At 33.8% G+C, this 13,768-nt stretch overlaps 1 protein-coding gene across 6 annotated transcripts in view; it reads left to right on the top strand.

Annotated features, from left to right (window-relative positions):
• The window catches only part of ERGIC2 (ERGIC and golgi 2), a 54,224-nt gene that overhangs the window by 14,388 nt on the left and 26,068 nt on the right, over nucleotides 1–13,768 (top strand). The gene's annotated exons all lie outside the window — the stretch shown is intronic.

Below are 13,768 nucleotides of genomic sequence, written 5' to 3'. Positions count from 1 at the left end.
TTATTTTCATATTTTATGTATTTTATGATGACTTGTGTTTGGTTGTATTTGATGTTACTATTGTAATTTTTTGGGGGTATTAGGAAGTGTGCCCATTTAAGACAGTGAACTTAACTGATAAATGTGTATGTTCTGACTGTTCTCTTGGGCTTCCCTATTCCCTGAGACATAAAAATACTGAAGATTTCTTGTAAACTTAGTTGATAAAGCAGTAACAGGATTTGAGAGAATTGACTCCAATTTTGAAAGAAGTTATTTTGTGGGTAAAAAGCTCTCACACAGCATCACATGTGACAGAAAACTATTTTGTGGAAATCACATTGTAAAGGATTACAGTAACACCTTAATATGTGTGTGTATTATTTTTCAAAAGAAAAACTGTTTAATATATGAACATGTCTCAGAAATAATGGGAGTTAAGTTTCAGATATCACAATAAAAAGAATAATATATACAGTATCAGCAGCATTATGCAGTGATCAACTATGATTGAATTAAGTCTTCTAATTAGTGCACTGATCCAACATAATTATAAAAGACTTATGATGGAAAATACACCTCCAAAGAAAACAATGAAGTCTGAATGCAGACCGAAACATACTGTTTTCACATTCTTTATTTTTGTGTGCTTTTTTCTTTTGTTTTTCTCTCACAACATGATAAAAATGTTTTACATGATTGGGAAAAAAAAATGGCACAGCCACCGCAATCTTCAGCAACCACCATCCAAATCAGCCATTAACATTGAAGCAAGTACTTCCATCAACAAAAAGATTTCAAATCATTGAAGGCTCAGATGATAGTTAGAATTTTTTTTTTTTTTAGCAATAAAGTATTCATTAAGGCAAGTATATTTTTAAGCTATAATACTACTGTACACTTACTAGATGATGGTGTAGTATAAACAAAAGTTATATAAACTGAGAAAGCAAAGATCCTTGTGACTTGCTTTATTACATTATTTTCTTTATTGTGGTGATCTGAAACCAAACTTCCAGGATCTCTGAGGTTTGTCCAAATATTAAACAATTCTCCTCTTGAAATATAGGTGTCCTTTTTTTTTCTTATTCAACTTAGATTCTCATTCAACTTTTTTTCAGCTTGGATACTTCATTGTGGCATTAGATGTGATTTGCCTCTGTGAGGAAGCTAGAAAGACCAGCTTAGTTAAATGTGGAGAGGCTTGTTGCCAGACCAAGAAGAACAAATATTAACGTAATAAATGAAATGGACAAAAATTCGAAATGTTCTTTAGATCTAAATATTCTTTCCTGCAATTATAGAAGTTGTGTGGCTTTAAAAAGAAATATAGAGCACTAAAATTTACATAGTTCTTAGACCATCTGCAAAAACTGCTGGCACTCTTAATCTTTTTTTTGTCCAGTAACAATTTATATAGTTGAGGAATTGAATCACATCTATATCAATAGTCTAATGGTAACTGAAATCAGAAAATAAGTTGAGTGGAAGGATATGCCATTAATCCTTGATGAGGCAAAGAAAAGAAATATTTGCTTCATTTTGCTCCCAAAGGCAACAGGAAACTCTGGCACCTTTAGTTAATCTTCCCTTGTAATGCTACAAGGAGATAATTGTAGCTTTATGTTCTAGATTGTCAAGAAGATGTGTAGCTTATGTTCCAGATTTATTGTTTACTATGAAAGAACAGAGAAATTCCACTCAGAATTAAATGAGGTGGCAAAGTGGATAAAGCATTGGGTTTAGGATCAGAAATATTCATCTTCAAATACTGCCTCACATACTTGCTAGTTGTGTGACACTGGGCATTAGTTCCTCATCTTTAAAAATGAGCTGGAGAAGAAAATGGCAGACCACTACTTTCAACAGTTACTTTCAACAAAATTTACATGGGGTCATGGACAGTTGGACATGATTGAAAAAGTGACTTAACAGCAACATTATGGAACTTAGTGATGATTAAAACAATGATCTATCAGGGACAGGTAGTACAGTAGGCCAGTGCTGGCCCTGAAATTTTTTCATTTTTTCTAATTCATTTAAAAAATTTTTTTTCTTAGTCATCTTTCATTTTTCTCCTTTATATTCTACTTCTGTCTAAACTTGACTACTGTTTCTTGAGTTCTATGTCATCTTTACCTTTATGCATTTTCTCAAGTCTCCATGCTTAGAATGCATTGATTTGTCACTTCTTTTTAGCATCCTTAAGTTCCTTCAATTTTTAGTTTACAAAATCATGAAATATAAGTTAGAAAGGACCTTGAAAGTTCTCTGGTTCAATCTGTACTTGAATAAGAATCCTTCTCTGCAATAATCCTGACAACTGTTTATAGTTTCTATCTAATGACTTCTAGGGAGATTACAAAATCTAGACTCCATTACAAAATGAGACGATTTATTTCACTTTTTAGTGATTCATAAATATTAATTTTTTTTCTTTGTAGCAAACCCACCCCATGTTAGTATCGTGAGGATCAAAACAATTGTGTTTTAAAGAGCTTTGTATATCATGAAGTGTTAAATACCTACTGTTAATAAGCCAAAATCTGCTTCTTTTGAATTTCTTTACATCCTTTCCTGATTTCTTCAGTTTTTATCACTCTTTCCCTTTTCAAATTGCTTTGTTTACATGTTTACATTATTTCTGTATATGTGTTTTGTAATCAGAATAGAAAATTATTTCGTTTTCATTTTTGTGCTTGGAAAAAATGTCCTTGTATACATACCTAGGTACATAATAAATGATGTTTTAATTTAATTGAACTGAAATAGTGAATACCGAGCTAATTTTTTAAAATGCCAAATTAATTATGCTTGAGAGTAGTTGTTAAATCTTGATAAGCCATGTCTCCAAGAACAAATGGTTCCAGGAGGAGAATAATGAACAGATATGAAATGAAATAGATCATTTGATATTTACATAATTTAATTAGTCAGAGATGACAATACCAGCTTTTGAATACACTACTTCACTATAAGGGGGTATGGCATTATCCCTTAAAATAAAGGTAGAAAGAATGGCTGATCCTAATCAAATATATACAGAAGAAATCCATGCTGCGAGGTGTCACAAATTTGAAGCCATTCTAGGATCAGTTTTCAAGATTCCTCAAAAAAGGGAGTATTTTAAAGAATGGAAAAGATTGAAGATAGTCCTTTGGTGGAGTTAGGAGTAACCAGGAAAATGTCAGCAACAAATAAACTATATGATTACTTTTGTATCAGTGTAAAATCTTTTTTTTTTTTTTTTTTTTTTTTTTTTTAAATTTTAATAGCCTTTTATTTACAAGTTATATGTATGGGTAACTTTACAGCATTGACAATTGCCAAACCTCTTGTTCCAATTTTTCCCCTCCTTCCTCCCACCTCCTCCCCCAGATGGCAGGATGGCCAGTAGATATTAAATATATTAAAATATAAATTAGATACACAATAAGTATACATGACCAAACCGTTATTTTGCTGTACAAAAAGAATTGGACTCTGAAATATTGTACAATTAGCCTGTGAAGGAAATCAAAAATGCAGGTAGGCAAAAATATAGGGATTGGGAATTCAATGTAATGGTTTTTAGTCATCTCCCAGAGTTCTTTCGCTGAGTATAGCTAGTTCAGTTCATTTCAATGTAAAATGTTAATGTGAATATTTTTTGCAGTGTATCCTTGAAAATTGAGAAGTGACCGAGGTAGGCTTTTAAATGTGATATTCTATAGCAGAATGCATCTTAAAATTATAAAGCTGAAAAACATAATAAAATATGGCTTTTACAGAAATAAGTGTTGTGTAATATAAGATCTTATGATAAATGTTTCTTAAGTTCTTAGAGCTTGACAGATAATTTAAGCTCATAAATATATACACACATACATATGAGTCAGAAGAAGCTTAGGTTCAAATACTGCAATTTGATATTTAAGTAGTTGAATGACTACTTACTACTAAGTATAAACTGAAGGATTTCCTTTCTAAGGGCCCTTCCAATTCTAAAACTTTTGATCTTGTGAGATTACTTTGTTCATATCTTAAGTATTATTTTGTGATTTGTAAAACAGAGACTTAAAAGTGTTATCTTAAAAGTTTTATACATTTACAACTGAAAGGGACATCAATAATCATTTAATTCGAACTCCTTATTTTATAGGTGAAATGACTTGGATCAGTGTCATACAGGTAGTCATTTGAATGTACATCCTCTGAAAGTGTTTTTCCTTAGCTTGTTCCAGTCTGAGAAAGAAAAAATAGAACAAGCATTTGATGAGTATATACTATGTTCTAAGCATAATTGTTAATTCTTTAGCAAATGTTTTCTCACTTGATCTTCACATCCACTTTGGGAGGTGGTAGGTGCTGTTACTAAATTCTTATTTAGGAAACTCGGGCAAATCGAGATTAAGTGATATATGAATGAGTGTTTGAGGATATATTTTGAACTTTAGTCTCCCTGTCTCTAGATTATTGTATCTAGTTGCCATGGACACAAAGAAAAAAATGAATTGCCATTGATAATGAGGTTCTCCGGATTAATCAGAAAAGACATAAAAATTTTATCCGTTCCAGAAACAAAGCCTCTCCAATAAAATACATAATTATTCTGACATGGTATCAGTTTAGCCATCTACACTGGCAGAATAGAGTTGTTGAAAAGTACATATTACCCAGATTTTCATTCAGTGATTTGAGATGCTTACCACTTCAAAATATTTCTTATATTAAAAGTGTTCTTTTAGTGATAACATGGTCATGAATGATACTGACATCAAAACAATAAAGATGGAAATGATTTCAATGAGGAGACACATGATGAGATATAACCAGATTAGAATATATTAACAGAGAAAACTTATGAATGAAAAGTAATATTTTTAAAAAAGACATGAGGGAGTTGGGAGCCCAGATGGTGAAGAGCAGACCTCTTCTGACCTCTCAAACCAACAGCACATTAAACCTCTAAACTGTCTTGGAGTCAAAGAACTATAAATATTTGGAATACAACACATTCCCAGAAGAAACCTTGGAAGAATTTCAGAACAGGTCAGTTTCAAACGGGCAGGGGAACAATCTGCTGAGCCCAGACTGCAGCAAAGGGAGACTAGGGTAACGAGCTGGGGTGAGGAATGGCAGCTTCCACGCACCTGGGAATCTTCTGAGAGCCTCTTAGGCTGCTCTGTCCTTGTTGCAAGCAGGTGGTTTGGCAGATTTGATACAAAAGGCAAATTGTAAATCACTGAGTCCCGATCTGAGATTACCCAGCACTGGAAATTAATCAGCAGAACTGCCCCAGGACAAATTAAAGCAGCTATCTCTCCTTTGCATTGAGCAGACCTTAAGCCTTAAAAAAAATCAGTTAAAACCCAAAAAGAACTCTCACTTATAGATAGCTTTTATGGAGAGAGAGGAACAGACCTCAAATCCTGAGGTTCCTAATGGCAGAGCAATTCCAGATGAAGCCCCAAAGGGAGACATGAGCTGGTCCCCATTTCACAAGGCTTTCTTGCAAGATTGCATAAAGGATCTTAAAAGAGAATTAGAAAAAAAAAAGGGGGGGGAAATGAAATGAGATCATTGCAAGAAGGAATGGAAAAAGCATATAATGCCCTACAAAAGAGATATGAAAAAGACCAATTCAGTGAAAACAAAATTTGTGAAATGGAAAAAGAATGTAATGAATAAGAAAATTCAATTGGCCAATTACAAAAGGAGTTAAGAAGGTAACTGAAGAAAATAATATACTAAAAATTATAATTGAACAAGTGGAAATCAGTGACACAATTAGACTTAGAGAATCAGTCATACAAAAACAAAAAAAAAAAAAAGAAAAAATAGAATAAAATATGAACTATATCTTAAGAAAAATTGACCTAGAAAATATATCCAGGAGAGGCAATCTAAGGATTATTGGACTTCCTGAAACCATGATTAAAAAAAAAAAGAACTTAGACGTTATCTTACAGGAAATCATTAAAGAAAACTACCCTGATATTTTAGAATCAGAAGGTAAAATGGCCATTGAAAGAATTCACCGATCACCTCCTAAAAGAGACCCCCAAAATTAAATCCCCAAGGAATATCATGGCTAAATTTCAAAATTATTACATCAAGGAAAAGATAGTGTAAGCAGCCAGAAAGAAACAATTTGAATACTTAGGATCCATAATTAGGATTACCCAGAACCTAGGCAGCTTCTACCTTAAAGGAACAAAGGTTCTGGAATCTGATATTCAGAAAGGCAAAGGAACTTGGATTACAACCAAGAATAAGCTATCCAGATAAAGTGAGCATTATCTTTCAGGGAAAAAGATGGACATTCAATGATATAGGTGAGTTTGATCTATTTCTAATAAAAAGACCAGAACGGAACAAAAGTTTTGATCTCCAAATATAGAACTCAAGAGAAGCATAAAAAGGTAAAAGGGAAGGAATTCTTTTTTTTTTTTTCTTTAATAGCCTTTTATTTACAGGATATATGCATGGGTAACTTTACATCATTAACAATTGCCAAACCTCTTGTTCCAATTTTTCACCTCTTCTCCCCACCCCTTCCCCCAGATGGCAGGATGACCAGTAGATGTTAAGTACATTAAAATATAAATTAGATACACAATAAGTATACATGACCAAAACGTTATTTTGCGGTACAAAAAGAATCAGACTCTGAAATATTGTACAATTAGCTTGTAAAGGAAATCAAAATGCAGGTGGGCATAAATATAGGGATTGGGAATTCAATGTAATGGTTTTAGTCATCTCCCAGAGTTCTTTCTCTGGGCATAGCTGGTTCAGTTCATTACTGCTCCTTTGGAAATGATTTGGTTGATCTCGTTGCTGAGGATGGCCAGGTCCAATCAGAACTGGCCATCATATAGTATTGTTGTTGAAGTATATAATGATCTCCTGGTCCTGCTCATTTCACTCAGCATCGGTTCGTGTAAGTCTCTCCAGGCCTTTCTGAAATCATCCTGTTGGTCATTTCTTACAGAACAGTAATATTCCATAATATTCATATACCACAATTTATTCAGCCATTCTCCAACTGATGGACATCCATTCAGTTTCCAGTTTCTAGCCACTACAAAAAGGGCTGCCACAAACATTCGTGCACATACAGGTCCCTTTCCCTAATTTATAATCTCTTTGGGATATAATCCCAGTAGTAACACTGCTGGATCAAAGGGTATGCACAGTTTGATAACTTGTTGAGCATAGTTCCAAACTACTCTCCAGAATGGTTGGAATCGTTCACAACTCTACCAACAATGCATCAATGTCCCAGTTTTCCCGCATCCCCTCCAACAATCATCATTATTTTTTCCTGTCATCTTAGCCAATCTGACAGGTGTGTAGTGGTATCTTAGAGTTGTCTTAATTTGCATTTCTCTGATTAATAATGACTTGGAGCATCTTTTCATATGACTAGAAATAGTTTCAATTTCTTCATCTGAGAATTGTCTGTTCATATCCTTTGACCATTTTTCAATTGGAGAATGGCTTGATTTTTTATAAATTAGAGTTAATTCTTTATATATTTTGGAAATGAGGCCTTTATCAGAACCTTTGACTGTAAAAATATTTTCCCAGTTTATTGCTTCCCTTCTAATCTTGTCTGCATTAGTTTTGTTTGTACAAAAACTTTTCAGTTTGGTATAATCGAAATTTTCTATTTTGTGATCAGTAATGATCTCTAGTTCTTCTTTGGTCATAAAGACCGGGAAGGAACTCTTGAACTATGTTTCTGTTATGGGTATACTGAGAGAATGCAGGTATAATTTGATTTTATTATAATAATATGAAAAAGAAACTAGAGATGGAAAGAGGATCATACTGGAAAAATAGGGAAAAGGAAGTAAAAAAAGGCAAAATATGTCTCGCGAAGAGACAACCTATTTTAATTGAGGGAAGGAAGGAAGGGGTTAGCATTGTGTGAATCTTATTCTTACCAGATTTGGTTCTAAGAGAGAATATCAGACATATTTGGTTTCGCAGAGAAACTTGTCTCATCTTAAAGGGAAGTAGGAGGGAAAGGGGGAAAAGAAAAGGAAAGGGAAAACAGAAGAATTAGGAGAAAGGCATAAAAAAGGGGGAGGATTGTTTGAAGGAGGTGAAGCCAAATACTGGGAATGAGGGAAGGGGGAAGAAAAGAGAAAAGCATAATACAGGGTAAATAAGATGGCAGGAAATACAGAATGGAAAATAGAAGAAAAGGTAATTGGAAATTAAATAATCAAATCTTCAAGAATGGATGAAACATCAAATCATAGACACAATAATTTTGTCCAAGAGAATGGCAGTAATGAGACAACATACCAAAATTTGTGGGATACAGCCAAAGCAGTTATAAGGGGAATTTTATATATCTAGATGTTTACTTACATAAAAGGGAGAGAGAGAACATCAATGAATTGGACTTCTAAGTAAAAAAAGTAGGGGAAAAAAAAAACCTCAATTAAGTACCAAATTTGAAATTCTGAAAATAAAAGAGGAGATTAACAACAACTAATGAATTAATAAAGGAAATTAAGAGGTGATTTTATGAAAAAATCAATAAAATAGATAAACCTTTAGTTAATTTGATTAAAAAAAGGAAAGAGGAAAATCAAATTATTAGTCCCAAAAATGAAAAGGGAGAACTTCCCACCAATGAAGAGGAAATTAGAACAATAATTAGAAGTTATTTTGCCCAACTATATGCCAATAAATTTGATAATCTAAATGAAATGGAAGAATATCTACAAAAATATAGATAGCCCAGGTTAACAGAAGAGGAACTAAATTATTTAATAGTCCCATTTTGGAAAAAGAAACAGAATAAGCTAGTAACTCCCTAAGAAAAAATCTCCATGGCCAGATGGATTTACATGTGAATTCTACCATTCAAAGAACAATTCCAATACTATATAAGTTATTTGAAAAAATAGGGGAAAGGAGTCCTACCAAATTCCTTTTATGACACAGACATGATACTGATACCTAAATCAGGTAAGTTGAAAAAAAAGAAAGAAAATTATAAAACTCTCTAATGAATATTGATATAAAAATCTTAAATAAAATATTAGTGAAGAGATTATAAAAAAATCATCCCCAGGATAATATACTGTGACCAAGTAGGATTTATATCAGGAATTCAGGGCTGGTTCAATATTAGGAAAACTATGAGCATAATCAACTATATCAATAACCAAAGTAACAAAAGTCATAGGAATATCTCAGATGCAGAAAAAGCATTTGATAAAATCCAACATTCATTCCTATTAAAAACACTAGAGAGTATAGGAATAAATGAACTTTTCCTTAAAATGATCAGCATTTATTTAAAACCATCAGCAAGCATCATATGTAATGGGGACAAACTAGAATCATTCCCAATAAGATCAGGAATTAAACAAGGCTGCCCACTGTCACCATTACTGTTGAATATTGTATTAGAAATGTTAGCTTTGGCAATAAGAGAAGAAAAAGAGATTAAAAGAATTAGAATAGGTAATGAGGAAACCAAATTAACACTCTTTGCAGATGATATGATGGTATACTTAGAGACCCCAGGGATTCTACTAAAAAGCTATTAAAAATAACTCACACCTTTAGCAAAGTTGTAGGATACAAAATAAACCCACATAAGTCATCTGCATTCTTATATATCACCAACAAAATCCAACAGTTACAAAGAGAAATTCCATTTAAAGTAACTGCTGGTAGTATAAAATATTTGGGAATCTATCTGACTAGGAAGTATATGAACACAACTATATAAATATAAGTAGGAAGTATATGAACACAACTACAGAACATTTTATAAACTGAAGTCAGACCTAATCAGTTGGAAAAATATCAAGTGCTCATGAGTAAGCCAAGTGAATATAATAAAAATGACAATACTGCCTAAATCTACTTATTTAGTTCCATACCAAACTCTCAAGAAATTATTTTACAGATCTAGAAAAAACGTTAACAAAGTTCATCTAGAAGAACAAATAATCAAGAGTTTAAAGGGAATTAATGAAAAAAATGCTAATGAAGGTGCCCTAGCTGTGTCAGACCTAGAATAAAACAGGAGTCATCAAAACCATTGATCAGTGGAATAGGTTAGGATCACAGGACAAGGTAGGCAATAATTAGCCATCTAGTGTTTGACGATTTCAAAGACCCCAGCTTTTGGAATAAGAGCTTGCTATTTGACAAAAACTGCTAGGAAAATGAAACTAGTATGGCAGAAACTAGATTCAACCTACATCTAATACCAAATACCAAGATGTCTAAATCATGATAAAGAGTGGTATTGTAAGTAAATTAGAGGAACATTGGATAGTTTACCTCTCAGATCTGTGGAGAAGGAAGGAATTTGTGTTGAAAGAAGAACTGAAATTCCTAATTAAACACCAGATAGAGAATTTTGATTATATAAAAAAAAATCTATGTTTAAGAACCAATAGATTGTCTAGATCTTATGAGGCAAATAACAAAAGGAGATTAATGGGAGAGAGACATCATTAGGTTACAGATTGAGTAGGTTTATAGTAATTGTGATTTGTACAAGTGGAGGTGATGTCCACATTGACATAAGTAAAAAGTATCAAATTTGAGGCATTCTCGTGTATTGTAAGATAGTGATTGTCACAAACTAAAATAGAAGCTTCAGATTGATTTAGACAACCACAAATTATTATAATCTGTGTTCTATATTTTTATTTCTTTTGTCAAAATATTTCCTAATTACATTTTAATCTGATTCTGGCCGAATTTGCTGTCCTCTTGTCCAGCAGGCGAGAGCACGTCTTTTTTGAGGCTTTTGACTTAGTGTTAGGCCTTATTTTGTACAATGTACCTTCAAAACTCATTAGAAACAAGTTTTTTTTTCTTCTTTCCTTTCTTTCCATTTACTTATTTTATACTTAAATATAAAAGAATAAACAAACATTGCCATGTGCACAGTGTAACATGAGGATTTAAAATATAAAGCAACAAATTTCCATTTCAAGAAAGACTATATAGCAAATGCTGTATGTTGTTCAGAGCTGGCCATCTTTTCTTTGCTTTTCTGTAGGTTTTCTTTTGTTCTCTGCTGTATACTTTCTACATACTTCACACACACAAATGTACATACATCCACAGTTATCTATAGTCATATACATACCCACACATCTGCATAAGCATCTATATAAAACCATATTATGTTTATTTATTTGGTTTCTCTGAAAGTGGATAACATCATCCTTCATAAATTCAAATCTGTATATTTTTCTAACGCTACCAACACATTGTTTACTACTCTGCTTCAATATTCTAACATTATAATGTCTAGTATTTCAAATAATCTCAAAGACTGTTGATCAATATGACTGAGAGTGTACTTTTTCTACTTTTTCCTTTTAATAAAAATCTATTTTAGCTTTAACTTTGCCCTGCATTTTTGCAGTGTTTGTGTGTACCTTATTTCCAGTGTCTGATGATTCCCCTGTTTTACTTCTACTACCTTGCCTTCTTGTTACTTAAACAGTCCCCTTTGCATCCCTCCTTTATCTTCTACCTCCTTCCTTTCTCCTTGCTCTCTTGTTTCTATATGAAGTTAGACGACAAGATGAACCTTGGTGATCTCTATTCCCATAGTAACTGTCTGTTGTTGAGTTCTTTCTCCTTTGTCTGTTTTTAAAAAAATTTATAGCAGTTTGTTATTGTAATTACCTTTGTTGTTAGGTGTGGGGTATGGTTCTTCTAGCTCAGGTCTTCCTTTAAAGTTCTCTGGCTTATGGAAGTTAAAACCAAGGATTCCACTTTCCTGTAAATGTCCTCAGGCAGTGTTGTCCCTGTTCCACTGCTTCTGCACTCACCAGGGCATGGGCTGTTACCTTTTTGCCCAAGATTGCAGCTCTGTGCACAACTAGACATGGTATCCCTTTTCAGCAGAGGTTCCCCCTCAATTTTCCCTGTATAGAAGCCCAGTGCTTCACATTATCTAGGACTTGAAAATTCCTGTGATTTGGGCTGAGGCCACTTTCCAACCCAGCTAACTTTAGGGCTCACCACTTGCTATTTTCGGGGAGCTAGCCTGTACTGTTTATGCTTTACTCAGCCAAAACTTATTTCTTGGAATCTTCTCATCTTTTCTAATTGTCTGTTGAGGGACCAGTGTTTTGTTCCTATTCTGCCCCTTTATTTTTACTGCTCTATGTTTGCCTTGAGACATTATTTTGTCTTGTTTGTAGGGAAGATGTGGAGAGCTTGGAGTTTTTCAACATCACCATCTTCCCAGAATCCTCTCCTAAGTTGTTATTTTAAAAGCCATGCAAAAATAATGTTTTCTAGGGATTTAGTGAGTCACTAACAATTGAAATATTTCAATTAAATTTGTATAGAACGCTAAAGAACTTTATTTTAGAAGGTTATTATTACTGAAAAGAACATGCAACAGAAACTTAAAATAAAGACATAATTTGTTTGCTTTTTTAATAGTTACTTACCGTCTTTGCTCTTATACTTCCCATTATGATTGTCCTTTCAAAGAAGACTGTGACATGAAGGGGCTGATAGTGGCGATACTGTGACATGCAAGTGAATTGGATTTAAGTGAGGGAGAGCTGTGCAAAGTCACCGTTGTGAGAAGCCATTTGGGTGGCACCTTTCCTCTTCTTTCCTTTTTCGTTCCATTCCTTCTGTTTACATAGACTGTCATAGCCATTCCTGGGGGTGCTCTTTCTAAAAAGAATGTAAATTTTAATAATGCAATCTTGCATTATATTATCTTGGGTTTTGTACTTAGATTTCTTTTTGAAGACCATACCTTGAGGCATCTAGGTGGCACAATGGACAGAGCACCAGCCCTGAAGTCAGGAGGACCTGAGTTCAAATTGAACTCAAGACACTTACCATTTCCCAGCTGTGTGACCCTGGGCAAGTCACTTAACCCTGATTGCCAGCATGGGGCGGGGGAGGGAAGAGGGAAAGGGGGAGAGATACCACCATGCCTTAAACCCAAATCATTCTGACTCAAATTGATTGATTGGTTACTGACCAAGTTCCATTTAGTCTTAGGATCCTGATTGCGCAGAGTGAATGTGGATAGCTTTTGTTAGTATTTGGTAAAAGAGGTCATTCTCTGCCTCATTTCTTAGTACTAAGCAGCATGGACCAAGGAGTCTAACAAGAAAGCCACCTGTTGTACAATAAAGGTGAAGGCCAGCATTCGCCAGCCAAGGTGGGATCTCAAGGCCTCAGTCCTTCCTGTCCTGCCGAAGGTGCACCACTGGCTTGTCTCATTTGCCTCACCTAGTACATGGAGTGAGCGAGAGAGAGAGAAAGAGAGAGAGAGCGTGCGAGCGCGCCTGAGCAGGGTGAAGCCACAGAAAACTGTTGGAGGTCCATACTAGTCCTGAATGCAAATTGGTTGTTTGACCTAGGCATGGGGGTGAAATACCAATCAAACCATCTAGTTCTACAAAAAGTTTTTCTCAGGATAGTTGGCACTCTCACAGCAGTCTGAAAAAAAAAATTCTTTGAAATGACTTTAAAATATATCTGACTTTAAATTGTCCTGTTCTCAATACTAGAGATATTACTAACTAGCCATATTAAATTCTTTTTGAGATCTAAAGTTTTCCACATAATTCTGAATCAAACCATACTTATGACCATGGATTATTGATTTAGTGTTGGGAAAAACTTTAGAAGCCATGTAAGTGCTACTCATTTTAAGTGAGTTGGAATTTCCTCATCAAAAGATGAAATAAGTGATAAATAAAAGATTAATAAATAAATGATAAAGGTAAGCTTTGAAGGCTTGTCTTCTTATTATGAAATTAGT

The sequence above is a fragment of the Sarcophilus harrisii genome, chromosome 5 (genome assembly GCF_902635505.1).
Source record: "Sarcophilus harrisii chromosome 5, mSarHar1.11, whole genome shotgun sequence".
Taxonomy (NCBI): Eukaryota; Metazoa; Chordata; class Mammalia; order Dasyuromorphia; family Dasyuridae; genus Sarcophilus; species Sarcophilus harrisii.
The sequence above is the reverse complement of the archived record's forward strand: the minus strand, read 5'-3'. Positions and strand labels throughout refer to the sequence as shown.